The following is a 20,022-nucleotide window of genomic DNA, read 5'->3' as shown; positions in this document are numbered from 1 at the left end:
TATTGTCTTTCAAACTCAAACATATTGATTAGTAAATAATGATCATCAATACAAAATACATTTGAAGAACATCTCATCAAAATAATTTCTTTCAAGCGTGCTATATGAAGGCTATTTCATGAAGTCTTTAAACACAATATTATCAAGCTCTAAGATGGCACATGTATGGTGATTCTTTGAGTATATGTAGCTATTCCCAATCAATAAAGAACACATCAATTTGAGAGGATTAATCATGTGAATAAAGCGCATATAGTGAATGCTTATTTTTAAACCTTTTGGTTGGCTTCATTTGAACTATATAAAGCTAGCCTAAGGAGAAGATATATGTCATTCCAAATTGCACCACAAAACATAAGTCTTCAATTAAAAAACTTAGGACATCACTCCAATGCTATTGTCATGCTTAAGACAAAGAAATCTCACTTTTAGCAAGAAGTATTTAGCATCTATTATAGATGCACTCACCTATTCAAATCATATTAGTAGGGTGGTCCATATACCCAGACATTGATCCAAGGGTATCTTTCCAACAACCATATCAAGAATTGTCTCTCCAACATGGCTAAAGAGGTAGATTACATACTTACCAAATTTACCTTCTCTGATATTTGCTTCTCTATGATTTACCCTTTCTTTTCACCAAATCTTCTTCTAGTACTCTAGGAAAGACAAACAATCATACAAGGCTAAGAGGTTTTGGCCACTATAAACAATATCAATGGCTTGGAAAGATGCATTGTGATTCAATGCAAATATAGAAACTCACATATAAGGAAAACAAGGTCATGAACAACATTAAGATCATCCCACTGATATTGCTTCAATTGATCATCTTGGATATGGAAGGATGCCCTTGAGGAAGATGAACATAGTCATGAACAAGATAATGAACAACGTGAACATCAAGAGGAAGATGAACATGTGAGACAAGACAAAATTAGGCATGCCATCTAGATTAACATGCAAACATTAGCCTATGCATGGTAGTCTACAAAGCCTTCTCAATGCACATACCTTCCTCCATGGTGTATACACATGTGTGGAATCCTATGTCATCATTGAGATAAGAGTCTGCAACTTTAAACATGCTTTCATAAAGTGTCTTTCCTACTTTGTTCTAGCATGGAATCTTGTTGCTAGGAAAACCTCCACAACAAGGTTGGTGGGAAAGTCAACAAAAATGAGATCCATACAATACACCAATCTCCTATTTCTATTGTGCCTTGTGTGCAAATCATTCAATGCCTCTAGAACATCCTCCTCTATAAACAATGTTGTTTCTATACCCCATAAAATGTTTGTGAGTACATCAAAGCTAACATGGAAGGCAAAACTTGTACATGAAGGCCATGGGTATATTTGACATAATCAAGTACAAGAAGATACCTTGTAGACTAAGGTAGTAGTGTGAGGTATGATTAACATGTCAACTCTAGAGTTTTTATAATTTCAGTATCTTTTTCTCTTCCACAGGTACTAATGGATGTAGCATGATGTTGTTCCTATCCCTACTAGCTTCCATAGCCAAATTTGCTTGCATTGCTCACTTCACAAGCTCTTTGCCCAAATTGATAGGAATAATATTTAGAAATGATAATAATATAGTAGAGCTATGTGCATGAGATGTTTTGATGGTCCCCTATCTTATCATAATATGAGTATGAAACTCAAAGACTAGTTTTTCTTGATGGTGCAACTCAAATAACTAATCAAGGACATAGATTTTGATAAGGTACAACCATCATGGATAGTTACGAGCCCCTACATCAGAACAAGAAATGGTCAACATGTAGCAACACATCATAACATACACATCCTTTTGCCAATTGAGTTGCCACACAATAATCACGAAAAACATATCTTGCCAATGTTCAAAATTTCAAACATGTAAGTTGGGTTGTTAGCATACAACCACATGCTTGCTAAGGGAGAAAGCTCATCCAATCCTCCTCCATCAACCTCCTTGAGAAACCACTTGTCAAAAAGACATGACTACCAACTATAATCAAACACAATATAAGAAATAATTAACAGGCAATGTAAGTACCAAATACCTATAAATTTTTTTATCAAGAAGCATTGTGCAAGCCCAATTGACGATCCATGTCATTAGTAAACTTGAGACCATTACATAGGAATTAAATTTTTTGTCCATTGATAGTCTTACTTGGCAAAAAACTTTGATGGAATTCAATAACCTAAGGTCATATTAGATGACTTGAAGCTAGAAGTATACATGTGGAGCCTTAGCCTTGGCCTTGCCATGAGGGAGTCGATGCTTTCTTGTGAGTTGTCCAAAAACATCACAATATGAGCCTTGTCCTTGTCTAGAATTCTCACTATGCCAATCATATTCAACTTCTCCTCTATGGCAATGTGGGAATTTGTTGTCCAAGGCAAGGAAAAGATGTCATAACAAAATGCCTCACCATTGAATGCAAATCTTGCATATTTGGATGTCTCACTCTATAAATGACCTTTATCTTTCTTATCACCTTATTTAAGCCAACTTCATCCCTTAACAAATTCTTAGTCTTCTAATCGATCTCATCCTTGAATGGAAGCTATGTTATTATTTACATCAGCAATGTGAATTCATGATGAGAAGTGTTACATCTCTCTCTCTCTCTCTATATATATACATACATATATATGTATGTATGTATGTGTGTGTGTGTACATACATACATACATACATACATACATACATACATACATACATACATACATACATACATACATACATGCATGCATGCATGCATGCATGCACGCACGCACGCACGCACGCACGCACGCACGCACGCACGCACGCACGCACGCACGCACACACACACACACACACACACACACACACACACACACACACACATATATATATATATATATATATATATATATATATATATATATATATATATATATATATATATATATATATAATCAAGACCCTCCTCATTGAGGGAGTGGATTTGAATGTCTTGACTAGCCTCGTGCACAAAATTACTAGTTGGAAAATTGACATACAACATGTTGGACTAATAAAAAATGGAAACAAAGACAATAGTCTACTTGTTCAATTGACCCCTAGGAAGAATCCTTGAATGGAAGCTATGTTATTATTAACATCAGCAATGTGAATTCATGATGAGAAGTGTTGCATCTCTCTCTCTCTCTCTCTCTCCACACACACACACACACACGCACATGTGTGCACGCGCACGCACGCACGCACACACACACACGCACACGCGTGCGCGCGCACACCCACACACACACACACACACAAAATCAAGACCCTCCTCATTGAGGGAGTGGTTTTGAATGCCTTGACTAACCTTGTCCACAAAATTACTAGTTGGAAAATTGACATACAACATGTTGGACTAATAAAAAATGGAAACAAAGACAATAGTTTACTTGTTCAATTGACCTAGGAAGAACATAAGTTCCCGCATATCAATCTTACCAAATTGAAGAAAAATTGCAAGCAATTGGGCGCACCAATTTAAGAGCTCATTTTGATATGCTACACTAAATAAACAAAAGAATATTGAAATAAACCTCTAGGCATGAGAATAGAGTGACCATCCTACTGAGCAATTGGAGAGACTACCTTCAAAAAAGCATTATATTCATGCCCTATGGCTAATGTTCCATCAAGAATATACAGATTTTCCTTAGAGGTAGAGTCCCCGCTCAAACTCTAAATTTAGAGCGTGCCCATATAACTCATTCTTTGTCTTCTAATAGTTGTATCAAGAGTTTATTTTCTCTTGGGTAACTAGTGTCTCATCTCCCTAGAGATCCACTATGGATCCACTATTAAGAGCCTCCCAGCTTGTTGAACTCCTTAACATCCCAATGGAGGGACTCACTGTCCTATGAATGGACTTTTTCTTAATCATCATACATACTAGAATATGTGTAGGAGAAGATTCAAACTTCACAAGTATCCTTTTTAGTCAAGCACTTAGGTGAATGTCTAGAGCATCTTCCCATACATGTCAAACTTGGTTTTCCTCCCCCCCCTTTGTTTGAGCTATTGTTTTTAGTTCTCCCCACCCTTGGAAAATCACGATCCTCCATTTCTTCCTCCACTTATTCTTATTTCTCTTCCTCCTCTTCGTCTCTTGGATTACTTTCTTCACATTGTTCCCTTCCCCTACCTCATTCACTACATTATGCCACCACCTTCTCATAATCTTGGTTATCTCCTCCCTCATTGTTATTAACACTCTTAGTCACCTTTTCTCAATCAAGATCTTCATCTCTAATAACTTTGGGGTGTTATTGGTCCACTATCATTTTGCAATAGCTTTATCCAAGGTGTCCCATAGATCCCCACATCTCCCAAATACTCTAGGAGACATTTCAACTAGAAAAAACTTTTCTTGAACATTCTTTTTTCATTTGGTTGGTGACAATATAGTATCTATATTGGCACAATGAGAGTCCTTTTCATATGAGGATTTGGTGAAGTGACTATAAACCATTAAACATCTATATTGGTACAGGATTTGATGAATTGATTATAGATTATCTAGTCCACAATAAGGCCACCTTGCAAGAAGTAAAGTGAGAAGGCATTGCTTAATGAGCTAGAACCTCATGCACAATAAAGTAATTGACTAATACATAGTGAATTAAATCCATAGGTAGCATAAGATCCCAAAAATAAATAGCCTAACTTAAATAAAACTTAGATCTCTTTTAGAAATTAACAATAAATAATTCTATCTATAAATATACATATTAGTCTTAGAGGCTACATTCAATTATGTGAATTAGACTGCACTTGAGCATAAACAATTGTAGTCACATGACTAGTAGAATTAAGACCCCTTCATTCAATAAAAATTTGGAAAATAGGTGCAATAATGAAGGTGGTTGCACAAATAGAGAATTAAGGAAGTTCAAAGAAGGAGCAATCTCCAACATGCTAAACTACTTTCAAAATGTGAGTTTACATCCTTAGTACTTCATGTTTTCATTACTTATATCCTACTATGCCAATCTCAATGCTATAAGGCTTTCAATGCTCCTAGTCTCATCTCTTCAAGGCTATGAAGCAAATCAATGTGCTCTCATACATTAGATTACCTGTTCTTTTAATTGGTGTAGTATTGACATGATGGTAAGAAACCTAGTGCACTGAATAAACTAGAGGCAAGTATTGTGGATTTTGTTGATTTTCACCTCCATTGTGATTGATCTTTAATTACACTAGGCACTTTTAAAGAAATGAGGTTTGTATCTATCAAGGTATCTACTTTGGCTATTTGTCCCTAATTGTGGCTAATCTCAATTGGGGCCCAATAACTTGCTTGTTTTGTTGGTAGTCTCCCTAAGAATTTCTCATTAGCCATCACTTTACTTTCTAGTTTAAAGTGGTGAAAAAATCATAGTAGTCATGAGGAAATATTTTGATTCTAACCTCCAATCCATTTGATCTTCAAACATACTAAGAATCCTTAAAGATCAAAGGATGGTGACTAGTGAGCTATTTGATTTATTGAATAATGTTGATCTCAAAGTGCATTAAGTATGCTTGAATATCAGAGCAAACCTATTAATTTTTACATCCAGTCTTGCCAACTCTTTACCAAAAAGTTAGATGTTTTTTTAAAAATGTTGCTAGGGAATTTGGGCAATGTTAATAGAGCATGAGGATGACTTTCTTTTGTTCATCTATCGAAAAAGATATGAGGGAAAGAACATAACAATCTCTAGCCAAAACTCTTGTGATATCAAAGGACATCAAATAATCTTAACAATTTAGAAGTAGCACAATTCTTAGGGATAAGGCCCTATGAAAGCAACAAGATTTAAAAAAGGGTACTTGATGAAGAAAAGGCTAAACATCAAGCTAATTGAAAGAAAGTAGATAAAAAAATCCTTGAACCCACTCAAGGAATACAAGGACTAAAGGAGACCTTGTAGGAGAAGAATAGTATAATCAAAAGTTAGTATGATTAGATACAAATCTTGTAAGAACATCTTGAAGGCCAAAAAGCCCTCTATAAAAGAGACACAGAATCTCATACATTACTAGCATAGGAACATGGAAATATTGCTTTAGTTAGAGCAAAACTTCAATTTATCAAGTAGTCAAATGATGAGTTGGAAAAGACCTTCAAGAGATTACAAGAGACAATTTGTGGCTTATTTCTTAAAATCACTAAGAGCATGGAGGACAAGGCAAATAAGTTATAGGAGAAAGTGAAGATTTTTTTAACAAGCTTGTCTCGGACCTCATGTAAACTATGCTACAAAGGGATTTGTTAAAGGAGCAAGAGAGGTAGTCATAGGCCACTTCTTGGTCATGTAATAACACATGTAGCTAAAATCTATAAAAACAACCATCCAAATAGTGGAGAAGGAGGACATCGAGAGCCTTTAAAAGATGATTTACCTACTATAAAAGCAACTCTTAACTACAATACTTCTAAGACAACGGGCCAAAGAAGAATAAACATATGTACCTACAAAGAAGATGCCTAGAATAAGAGAGAGACTAAAGAGGTGGGATTCACATCACCTATCACATTAGAAGAGCCATCATATTCTAGTATCCATCCTTAGGTGTCAAAAATGATAGAGCAAGTTACACTAGATCCCTCAAGAGTAGCCTCTTCACACTAGTGTTTAATGATCCTTGGAAGATGAAATCACCTACCTTCACAAAGCCATCTGAAGAGCAATCCCAAGTGCGCCTTGAAGCACCAATTGACAAAGAACCAACCCCTTAAAGGAACAAATACTCCCCCATTCTAATTCAAAGAAATTTAAAAGAATGATCAAAATGTTCATATCTTTGACATGCCTGATGTAATATTTGATGTGCATTTGATGATTGAAGAAAAGAGGAGTTTATCCAACCCAGTGAGGAGTTCCAAAAAGTGAAAGTCCAACAAATGGGTCCAATCTTTTTGACTTCTCATTTCACAACCTCAAGAAAGTGCTATCCACCACAATAGTCAATAGACTCATTATTATATAAATCTTACTAGATATGGAGATGGTTTGAGCAAACACATAAGAGAGATTGGGTTCAATCTTGTAAGAGGTAACAAGACCTAAAGAGCTAAATATGCTTTCTATCCCCAAGGATGCATATGGAGAGAAATCGACATTGCGACTAATAAGGCACATGGTTTGCCTTTTGTGCATGGTACTTCATTTGACCTAAAGAAGCATGGGAGGTACAATTTTACAAATATACTCAATGTCAATATCAAGGACCTAGAAAGCACTTACTTATTCCAACCTTAGTATTTGGCGACATCCTTTAGTACCTTTGTTAGGACATTTACCAATTTCCTACCTCCAAATTTTCTCCCCATACGTAGCTATTTGAGGCTTCTCATCACCTTACTATGTCAAAAACTTAATATGGATACTAGAATTGACTATAGAATCATGACTCAACTCATTCTTTGTGCTATCTTTCTATGATAAAAAAGAGAAAAAGGAAGAAACAAGAAATGAGAGATCAAAAGCTTCATAGGTGCACGCACATCAGTGCACATTATGATATTCAAAATAGAGATACACGGTGGCTTTAATAGGTTGGCTTCGTCTCAAACCCCCTAGCCCATCCCCCATGTCATTATTCAGGCCGCCATATCAAGGGTAAAGCACCCTAGGATTTCTCAAAAGATCTATCAACCTATATTCCACTACATGCCACCCACCCCTCCCTCCATTGGTTGGGTCCTCAAGTGTGGGAAATATTTAGGGAATCCTAGCACTCCTAATGTTAGACCCATCACCAAGTCGCACCATCAATAATCACCCATCACCCTACATGATTACAATCCTTAGGGGGGCCTTAGGGAGAGGATACTTTTTCTTGGAGGTATACCTCAGTTCTTCTAGAGAACCAAGAAATACAACAACCATACTACTTATTCTCATCAAAATCTATTTTACCTATCCATTACCTCTCCATCCACATCAATCCTATGCATTTTCCATCTTCTTTGCTTGCTCTAGCATGCATTTTTTGATAGTAAGTGCCATGGGACTAGCACATCATTGTCAAATCTTTAGATCCCATTGAATTCTTTTAAAAAAAGAGTGAGAAACATACTCATTCTCTTGCCTAGTGCAGTATCTCTCCCAAGGTTAGATTGAAGAAAATGTACACACAAACACAAGTAATATGGAATTGTGGGAAAATCAATTAGTTTTGTAGAGTTTGTGCTGAGCGCTCATTTACATGGGCAGCCATGAAGGCCCAAAGGCATTGTAATAGATAGATAACTAGACTTGAGAGAGGAAAATAGTTGAGGCCAATGTGTAAGATGAATAAAATCTTTTATTTTGAGACTCTTGTGTGTGCAATCTTGAGATCTTGCTTCCACCATAGCTATATATATATATATATATATATAGCTTTCCTTCTCCATTCTTCTTCTTGTTCTTCCCTTTCTTCACATGGATGAAGATGCAGCTTGAGGGCTTTCAGAGAGAATGATTTAGATTATGTGAGGCCATTGAAGCTTCTTCTAATGAATTAGAATACAAACAAAGAGGTAAGTATTGGTGAATCTACTACAACTTTGAGCATTTTGTCGTTATTTTGGTGGAATCTTCAGAAGGAAAAAGAGTTCCACATGTTCCACTATTGAGCTTGTAGGGCACTAACAATCCAAAAAATAGGAGTGAAAGACATGTTCAAGTTATAGGCAAAAAAATTGTAGTTAAAGAGTGTTGATTCAAAAATTTCAACACATTCTTGTACGTACTTTCAAGGGAGGATTAGGTGTCACAAGGCATCCTTGCCATGTAAACATATATAGTTTGTGTTTCTCATGATATTACAAATATCCATCAAGCCAATATAGCTAAGAATATATTGAAGCCCTACTCACAAAGGCTATAAGGACTATCCCTAAAAGGCATCTAAATAGTTAATGTGGTTGGTATTGGCACATCTCATATACTAAAATTTGGTTTTGTGCTTACTTCAACCCTTGTGACATGAGTTTTCCATTTCGGAAAGTGATAGAAAATTTTGAATCCAAAGTGACTTTTGAAATCTAATCAACTTTCTTTGTATTTATAGTTGGTTTTGTATCACTATCTGCAATGATGAACTTTGTAGCTTGCTTACTACTCTTAGATGATATATTGTACATGCTCTCTCAAGCACAATGCTTGAATAACACATTGTGGTTGCACTCTATGAACACTCCAAATCTAGCCTAAAGGAGTTTATAGGATTTTTAATATACTTACATACTATAGTTCTTACCCAATTATCCCAAGTTGACTTTTAAATTTCTAGTGTTTTTTGGAAAGGATAAATTATGAGATGATCATGCAATAATTATATTGAAGTGCATTTTCCTTCCAAAAGAATGCTAATAATCTTGTGAATCATTCCATAGATGTTATGTCCAGCTCTAAGCTTAGTAGATACGTTAGACATAGAATGTCAATTGATATCTATATCGAGCAAGTTTTTTTCAAGCTTGGCATTGCTCTTTTGGCTTAAGCTATTATGCTTTATTCCTAGTCCTTATAATTGTTGGTTATCCTTTACCTCTATTTGATGGATTGTTTGATAAACTCTTCAAGGTCTATTGAGCTCTAGTAAGCTTGCCAATATCAACAATCAAACATTTGGCAATAATAGATTCTAATGAAAATGTTCAAAAATACAATCAATTTACATTTAGTAACAACATTGATGTTGATGAGACAAGTATCCTAAATTCCTAGAATATAAGTTTAAATGCTTTTATAGAAACAATTAAGGGATACATGGGATCATTTCTTACTTCCTCTTAGGTATGAAACCACAACCTTAATGTTTTTATAAAATGTGTTTTAATATTGAGCTTTACAAATAAGAAGCATGTTTCCCACATGTGGGAAGTCTTTAAACTAAGATATAATTTGTACAAAGAAACTTATATGGATCCTTGAAATGTTAAAAAACATTTCATGGTATGTTGCACCTTCCAAAGCACTTAAAGCAAGGTCATATGCCTATTTCTCTTAAACTAAGAAATGTAGATGTTACTCAAAGTTACTTAGCATTTGGAGGGTATATATTATAAAGAATCTAGCAAAAAATGACATTACTTGTATGGAATTATGCTCTCTAGCCATGATATTATCAAACATTGGTAGAATTCTCCCATTGAGAACATGATGGCACTTTTTTTTATCAAAGGGCTACATTATTTAGTTTATTTTCATAGGGGATATCTTAGAGCAAAGATTATCCAACAAAATTAGTGACAAAAGGATTGTTGTAATGAGCATCTAAAGAAAAACTTTGGTGCTAGCCTTCACCTGGCCTTCATCTAGCATTTACCTCTCTAAAAGGAATTGGCAAAAAGTTAGTATGTTGGGCCTACTTCTACCTACATTTCCATGTTTAACATGCATTTACTATTGGGTGATTACGATTATATGTTTGGATGGTGTTAGTAGTAGTCTAGGTTATGGATGGAGAAATTGCTGATTTTGATCTCTGCAGTGGGATCCTTATTAGAGACATGCTTATCCTAGTTAGTATTTCTCTCTTCTTTTTCATCTTATGTTGATTATTCTGATGTGCTAGGTCATGATTTTCCTTTGACTAGCCAATGAGTTTTTGTTTAGTTAAAGGGTGTTTTATATCCTACCATTAAAAATTCCTAGATTTACTTGTAATGCTTCTTTTTGTCTTGTCAAGATACATCTAATCACCATAAGATACCATTGGGGAGATACTCATAATCATTATATTTGAATTTGTAAGTTACCTGTATAAGCTACTATATGATATACCTCTAACACAAGTGTTGCTAATGTATTGACCTAATGCATTTTCTCTCATTGCCAAACTTATCCCTAAACACACATTTTCATAGGTAGGCACACATCATTGAGTCCTATGCTATTGTAATTCATTGTAGTCCTACTAGAAACTCACACATTTATACACAAACATACTATCAAGAGAGTATGCTTAAAGCAAATAAAAGTTAATATTCCTCTAGTCTCAATTATTCATGTCACATCATGAACTTATTGTTGAAGGTTGAATTCATTCAATGTGTAGCAACTTGTACCTTTCTTTCATAATATTTACTTAACCTTGGTGCTACCCTTTTGCAAAAAATCTAAAGGCTATTTGATTTTTGCATTTTTAAGAATTTATCCAAAACTTAGCGGCTAACTTCAATGTCTCCTTAAATATACCAATATGTAAGTTGCCTATGGATTTTAATATAATTTCACACACACACACACACACACACACACACACACACACACACACACACACACACACACACACACACACACACACACACACACACACACACACACACACACACACACACACACACACACACACACACACACACACACACACACACACACACACACACACACACACACACACACACACACACACACACACACACACACACACACACACACACACACACACACACACACACACACACACACACACACACACACACACACACACACACACACACACACAAACTTCAATGTCTCCTTAAATATACCAATATGTAAGTTGCCTATGGATTTTAATATAATTTCACACACACACACACACACACACACACACACACACACACACACACACACACACACACACACACACACACACACACAAGCATTGTTTGCAATGAGCTTGATATCTCCAACTTGACAAAGCAATTAACTTTGTACATGCTTGACTTTTTAGCTTTTGTGGAACTAACTTTGCATGGTGGCGTTATTATGGTCTTTTTCTTTGAGAGACTTTTCATGATTGGGTTATCATTATCTTTCAGAAAATTTCATTGTAGTAGATTATCTTATCCATGGTCACTAGATATGTTTTAAAAAAGAAAATAATGCATCCATTTAGGGATTCTTTATTAATAACTAAAAGCATGTTCCTTTGAATATTATGTTGATTTGAGAAATCCTATTTGGGATGGGGGATCTATGATCTAACTAAATGAAATCACTTCAATAACACATATACTTATAAATTATTCTTATTCATAGAAGAAAATCCACTAACATTTTCGAAAAGTCCACTTTAGATTTCATTAAGATATAGAAAGAAAAGAGAATATACATCTTTAGACAACTATTTGTGGATTAGTTGAATTCCCATGTTTCCAAGACTTTCATCTTGAGAGTGGTGAATGTTAACCTCTATTTATAATATGTTGCATTTTAAAAGCATCACACTTTGAACTTGAAGAAGACGCTATTGCCGAAAGTTCAAAGAACTAGATTATGCAATGCACCTAGATCAAGCCTTGTAATTTCAATTGGCCAAGGATCATCAAACGTAGATAATAATGTACTAGCTTTGAACAAAGTTTATTTTTCATACCTTTGAGACTCCATGATTTTATTATGATGATGATGACAATTATTCCTATTATTAATTGTAACAACTCCTAATATGAGAGTATACATTTCATTTATGGGTCATCATGCATTATAATTGGACACATCCCATAGGACTACAATATATGATTTTTTTTTTGTGAATTATTCTACATGTTATTGAAAAAAACACTTAGGAAAGTCTTAAGATCTATTAAAGCTAATTTACATAAATGACACATACAATCAACTTGAAGAAGAGGGTTTTACTTAGTTAAGAAAACAATTCAAAATAATACCTTAGCTAAATTATTGTTTGTAAATATGCTATTATGGTTTTCTATAAATACATATTTGGTTACAATGCTATGGTCATTGTTTAAAAATTGTATTATGCTTCTCCATCAGGGAGAGTTTTTTCCATTTTCTACATGCATGTAGTTTCTTCAAGCCTATAGTGACTTATGATAGTCATTGCCTTAATGACTACTATGATAACAAGTCCATTTTTATACTCTTAAATGGTGTACAAAAGTTTTTGTTCCTAACAATACAAAACATATTAACCACTTCCTAACTTCCTATCAGGTTGTTTTTGCATGCTGTCAAATCTCCAGTCTATCTCTTTCAATTACACTTAACTTATTGGGTCTATGTTTTACTTGATGATTGGTCTTAACAAAACTTTTTGCAAAGGCTCAACTCTACATGCTTAAACTATACTATTATATACATTATCAATGTATTCAACATGTATATCATGTTAGTTGTTTAAATATCCTCATCTAGGCTTTATGTAAAAGCTTGTTTAGGTTTACAATGAATTGTAGACTCATAAAGTTCAATCATATGTATAGAGATAGCTTGTATCGTTAGGCAAATCAAGAGCAAAGGTCTTTGAAGAAATAATTGAAATTTCTATGGAGTTTGTATATAGATAAATGTGTGCATCCTCCACCACACATCAAAACTTCCTTAATTTTGGAGACAATCAAGTAAACATTGTTAGGAAAGCTATAATAGTGACAATATTGTTAGATGTTTAACTATTGTAATGTGTAAAATCTCATGACTTATACTCTAGCTATAATTGACATATAGATATTGATCCTTGACTTCTTTGTTGTATTTGTATTTTCTTTGGTTAAACACTACATAATCTTTATAAGACTAGCTAGCATTTTGTACGGTCAAAATGACTGTTTTTCAAAGTATATGTTGTTTATTCTACTATATTTATTTAACATTGGACTTTATGATCCATCTTGATCATCTTTACTAGAAAGTCTTGAGCTAATATAAATGAATGGTGTTCTTATTCAAAAATGTTTTAAAATGCTATAGAAGAGAGCTTATGAATGTTGGCCACGTGGACGAAATGTTGAGGAGTGAGGAGGTGCATATGGAAGAGTCAAGAGTCATGTCTAGAGTCATCTTTGTTGTCATCTACTAAGTGAGTAGAATGAATCCATGTATTCTGATATATTCTAGTATATAAATGATGATAATGATGCTGTATTCTGAGATCAACAATGAAGTGTAATGATTATTTTGTTTTGAATTCTGTCTTTGATCAACATACTTTTAGTTTCTTTGTGCAATGAAGTAATGAATCATCAATATACAATTCCATGTGTTGGGCTCGAGTAGTACGATGTTCAGTCTTTGACAAGTGTATTCGAACCTAATTATAATGAATGAAAAAATTCCATCTAAGTAATAGCTTGATGGACAAGCATTTTTTCTATTGAAAGCCTTCTATATTTACGAAATTACAAATACATTATTACATATCTTAAGATTATTCTTTCACCACCAATGTTACCATATTTACACTCTCCAATTTCAACTCTAGTACATTTATTTGTGAATTTAAGCTAGAAAGTCTTATGGCTTTCTAGCACCACATATTCTAATAGACCACCTCTTCCCACCATGGTGTTAACTTGCCCTTTCAATATCATAAAGTTTAAGAACCCAACACATCAAACAACCTTGGTATTTAAGCCCTTCTAGCATGGTCCCTTTGGCTTATGGACCCAACTATGGAATCCAAAGAGATGTTTGGGAATTTTGTACATTAACTTTCTACCTTTCCTTGCATCATCTATGGTAGTAGGAGCATGGGAATACAAACTTGCCACCACCTACATGGCATAACAAAAACATATTGCATCTATGTAGCACATCTTTGAGGTAGGATTAGTTATATGACATCTCTAAACTAGTGTTTCAAAACAATGTTTCTTTTTAGACACCTCCATATATTTTATTATGATTCTTATAAAGTCTAGTTGATTATTTCATAACTTCTCCTCTAGTTTCTTTTTTGGTGTATTTTGAGAGTCTTCTCTTCCTCATAATTGGCCATATGATCTTTTAGCTATATAGTATTGTTGATTATGCCCTACATTCCCTCTATTATTATTCATTTTTTGACTTGGTGAAGGGAGTTCTTTCTTTAATGGTTTTCAATAGATGACTACAATCTTCTCAATCAATCCAACCTCCATTGAAGGCACATAATTAAAGCGGACACTATAGTCTCATAGTCTATTTTTTCAAATTGTTTCAATAAAATTATGGCTATCTATCTTCGTATTTACAGTGGCTAGTTGTTGGTGACACTTATGATTTTCCTTAGCTATGTAGGGATATGTTAAGTTTCTCAAGCATACTCACATTACAAAACTACATGAACAAAGTACTTACTTGTGTCTATAGCTTTGAAGGATGTTTTCAAGTCTTTCCGTGCTTTGCTAGCTTCCTCCAATCTTGTGATATGATGGACTCAATGATAAAGCCTTGTGAAATAACTCTACCTATCCCACTATGATTTTGTGTGGCCTGCATATATAAAGAGTGTCCAAATTATAAAGTGCAAGAATCCATATTGACAACCATTATATTAAATGGATTCCATAAGTCAACCTTAAAAGTTAAAAGGGTGAACATTTTCTAACAAGGATAGTGCCAAGGATCAAATGCATAAATAATTATTAGGTTTTAAATACAAATGAATCATTTCTAGATCTTCTTTATTTTGTGACCCAAATATGTTAAAACGATTATATAGGAGTTTATAGAAACTTGCTCATAGGAGGAGGTATGTTTCGAGAAACCCTAGGTCATAGAGACTTGGTTTTTAATATTAAGATAATTGAAGTTTCTTTCAAATTATAGTTTAAAATTGAACAAACTCTAATTCTTACACAAATTTTCTTTGTTTTGTGGTGCTCAACATCTTGACACACTATAAAAGCTAAATTGTCCTTGGAACATTGACCTCCTCTTAGTCTAGGAACCATACGATCATGCCTAATTAATACAATAACAAAACCATGTGGCACCACCGCTTGTAGCATGAAACTATGGTCCACAAAAATTCAAAGCCAATGAGGGCAAAAAAGTAACTTACTAATCAGTTGCACGAATCATAAAGAGCACCTTGAAATGCGATCGTTGAGCTTCAACACCAAGAACTAAGGGCTACACCTTAGTAGAGATAAAGCAAGAAAACACACTTACATATTTAATATAGGTTTAATGAGTCAAATAAATAATCCATGTAAACTTTAATGTTTAAGATTTTCTAAAACCTTCATTTATTTTACATTCTGAATTTTACATGGGAAATTTATTTTACATACTAAAATTTTATATCTAGTCATTTTCAAATTTGAATAGAATCTAAACATGCTATAGGAACATATAATCTTTTTTTTTTCGGTAGAACAATAATAATGGAATGGATCAATTAAAAGGTTGAAATTCTTAATCTTAAATCTTACTTTTGTTGGAAATGTACGGGACAAGTAGTGCAAGCTTTAAACAGACCAATCTCACACCAAAACTAGCGTGAAAAATCCCTTTTGGAGCAACCACAATGACGGGAGAGACATGACTAGTGTTCATGATCAAGTGAGCTTTGAAGCACTCAATCTTAGTCGATATTAAAGAAAAAACATAGTAGTCCTTGGTTGAAGTAGCCCACCACTCAATTTGGATATGACATGATGCTCAAGTTCATGATAGAGAGCATACAAAGTACACAAGAGATCTCCTCATTGTCAATCATTTATGAAATCTTCATTTGTAACTAAGCATACTTGATAAAAATATCAAAATACCCCAACTTTTCTTACTCAAATGTGATATGATCCATACAATCTAACATATGTTGTATAATTCACTTGAGTGAAAAAATCTAATGGGGGCTTATGAAAAGGATCAATATATTGGCACCTTTTTCTTAGGGAAATATGAACTATTCCTTGATGAAAGTAATGATGATATAAGAAGACGAGGCCATAGATGCATGTTTATCATATAGGTAAAGAGCCACGAATAAGCATGCAAAACCACCTAGGCTATTAATCATTGGATGTAAAAGGACTTGCTTGAGACTTGGCATAGCTCAAAGCTTGGATGAAATAATAAAATAGTAACAAGTCTTGAGAATTTTCTCAAAAGATGAAACATGAGGCTTAGGGATTGTTTACATCTCTCCGTCTAAAGTATTGAGGCCTCCCTTCTTATGTAGTTTGTGTGCTCTCTGTCATGAACTTAAGCATCAAGTCAAATCCATTGATGGTGGGCTGCTTCAACCAAGGATTGCTATGATTTTTTTGTAATATTGGTGAAAATTGAGTGCTTCAAAACTTATTTGATCATAAACACTAGTCATGTGTACTCTCCCCTCATTGTGGTGTGCCGAAAGGGAATTTTCATGCTAGTTTTGGTGTGAGATTGGTCTATTTAAACCTTGCACTATTGTTCCATATCTTTCCAAAAAAAGTAATATTTAAGATGGAGCATTTCAACCTTTCAATTGGTCCATTCCATTATTACTGTTCTACCCAAAAAACAAGTTGTATCTTCTTATAGCATGCTTAGATTCTATTCAAACTTGAAAATCACTAGCATACAATGGAAAAAATGAGTCACCCATAAGAGTCACTTAGAACACCCATAAGAGTCACTTAGAACACCTTATGCCATTTAATAAGTAGAAAGCAATTGTATAGACACATTAAAATTATCAATAGGATGGAAACACCCAAAACCATTCCATAAAATATCAGTTCTCTAGGGTTTTGGAAAGTATATTGTTAAGATCTTTGTGCATTGTGTGAAAGAAAATGATACATTGTATGTGCACTTAGTAGAAACTATCATGGACTAAAAAGATAGGCATTTTGCCCCCCTTCCCATAAAAATATTCTTGTTCAAATATGAAGCTCAACACGAGATGACATTCATGTATTTGGGTGGCCATTTTCACATTCATATCATTGACATGGTTGGTAATTGGATCAACATCTACTTCTGGTGATACTTCACAGTTGGACATTAGTTAGTCCACCTACCCAAGTTATAGGATATCTAAATAGAAATATCTCTAGTTAGTGTCTTCACACTGTGGATTGCTTATATATTATGTATGTTGTACTCTCTTTATTCTTGGCAGAATGTCATAATAGAGAAGAAGAAGAAGAAAAAGAAAGATTAGGGCTTTTAGCTTCCTATCTTATGTGCATTCTCTATATGTTGTGTGTCTTGAAAGAGCTCAAGCTCCCTCTCTTTCCACCCACCTTTCATGGTATTATAGCAGTGTCTAAGAAATGAGTTATGAGCTACAAGCACAAGAGTCTACAAGAAAACCTTGCTATAAGCTACACCTGTGAAGATCTCTCTCATGGAATCTTTGATTTATGAGTCATCTTTATAAGCTTGGAGTGCTTGAGTGAGTGTAATAGAGCTTTGATCCATGTTTGTGCACTTAGATTTGTATTTTGAGCACATTTCAGCCTCCATTTAGGAGTTATGAGGTTGTTTGTATGACTATATGATAAGATTCGAGAACTTTGCAAAACTTATCATTTTCCAAACAAATTACAAGTGTTGGTTGTGGCAAATAGTATTTGCAAACCTTATAATTTTCCAAATAGGTTATAGGTATTGGTTGTGGCAGATAATATTTATAAATGTCAAAACATTGCATGTGTTGTTGAGGGTATACTCATACCGAGTTTAGTACATGTGATAGTTTACCTAAATTAGCAAGTTAATATTATCAATTTAATGATCAAAATAGATTTTTTAGATTTTGTTACACAATGTTTGAGGGGCTTAATTAGATTGTTAGTGACAAGCTTGACAAGCATACTTCCATGCTTGGAAGTTCAAATATTAACCAATTTTCTTATGCTTATTGGGACAAAAATTGTTGGGACTTCATTGAAGGAGATAACATTGAAGGCTTTAGAGTTACTAGAGGAAAAGACTACACTTGAGCAGGCCAAGGCATTTAAGAAATGGAATGACGATGCTCCAAAAAGTTATATATTGGCTTTTCATCAGTGTTTCAGACTGTGATTGGGCATATCCAAGATGCAAATAGTCTTGGAGAAGCATGGAATAATGTAGTCAAGTTATTTAGTGTACAAATACCAAAGATAAAAAGCTACAATTGAAGTTTGAGTTAAACAAAGTCAAGTGTGGCAATCTATCTATCAATGACTATGCATTGAATATTAAGAGCACTGTTGAAACCCTTGGATATATTAAAGTGTAGCTTGACGATAATGATGATATAGTGGTTGTATGTTTGGATTGTTCAGCTAAGGAGTATAATCAAAATTTCAAATCTCCATCAACACAAGAGAAACCATTGCTAATTTTGTAAGTCTAATATATGTGTTAATATTAGAAGAGAAAAAGTTGGGCCTTGCCATGTCCTCGTCGTCACAAAGCAAGGGTAGTTTAAATAGATGCTTGACTCTAACATGGTGGACATTATGGGAAAAATCAAGGGCAATCTCATGAATGACAAGAGTAGTCACATATAGGTAGTAGAGGCAAGTCTCAAGGTAGGGGGAGCTATAGAGAGCATGGTAGACAAAACACACGTTATGATAACAAAGAATGCTATAATTGTGGTTAGAAAGGTCATATTTCATATGACTGTCTAGAAAAGAGAATAAGTGGAAATAATAGAAATGGAAGAAGGAAATATAATAATTATGCATCTACTGGTAATCAAGTTGATAATGAGAAGTTATTTGTTATGTAGCACATGATGAATGCAATAAATACAAATGCATCAATAGTGAGATGATGTATAATATGCGGATCTAGATGTCTCTAACTATTGGAAGAGAGGGAGAGAGACAGAGTGGAGTGAAAGATGAGCCTCAGCTCATTGTTGTTCTTCTTCCATTATTCTTCCATCATACTAATAACTGAAAGAGACTTACACACATAGGCATGACTAACCAAGACTAATTGTGGTTAGGTCACTAACTACACCAACTTATTGAATGTCACACATGTGTATAGCTGTATCCAGCTAATGTCGGTCACACACATAAAGATAGATTGACTGAAGAGCAATGGGAGCTTGATATTCTAACACTTCCCCTCAAGCTCAAACCATCTGATAAACTCCAAGTAGTTTTCTGAAGTATATGAACTTTTCTTTACCAAGAGACTTGGTAAATATGTCTGCTACCTGGTCTTCAATCTTCACATGAATCAAGTCAATCTGCCCTGCAAGAACCATCTCTTTGATGAAATGGTAGTGAAACTCAATATGTTTGGACCTAGCATGGTAGAAAGGATTGCTAGCCAACATAACACTGTTGAGGTTATCAT

At 34.3% G+C, this 20,022-nt stretch overlaps 1 pseudogene; it reads right to left on the bottom strand.

Moving 5' to 3' along the window:
* Positions 1–1,421: 1,421 nt before the first annotated feature.
* On the bottom strand, positions 1,422–3,380 carry LOC148012115 (uncharacterized; annotated as a pseudogene).
* Between the last annotated feature and the right edge of the window lie 16,642 nt (positions 3,381–20,022).

This window comes from Lygodium microphyllum, chromosome 27 (assembly GCF_053477565.2).
Source record: "Lygodium microphyllum isolate KBCC chromosome 27, Lygodium_microphyllum_v1.1.10, whole genome shotgun sequence".
Classification (NCBI taxonomy): domain Eukaryota; kingdom Viridiplantae; phylum Streptophyta; class Polypodiopsida; order Schizaeales; family Lygodiaceae; genus Lygodium; species Lygodium microphyllum.
The sequence above is the reverse complement of the archived record's forward strand: the minus strand, read 5'-3'. Positions and strand labels throughout refer to the sequence as shown.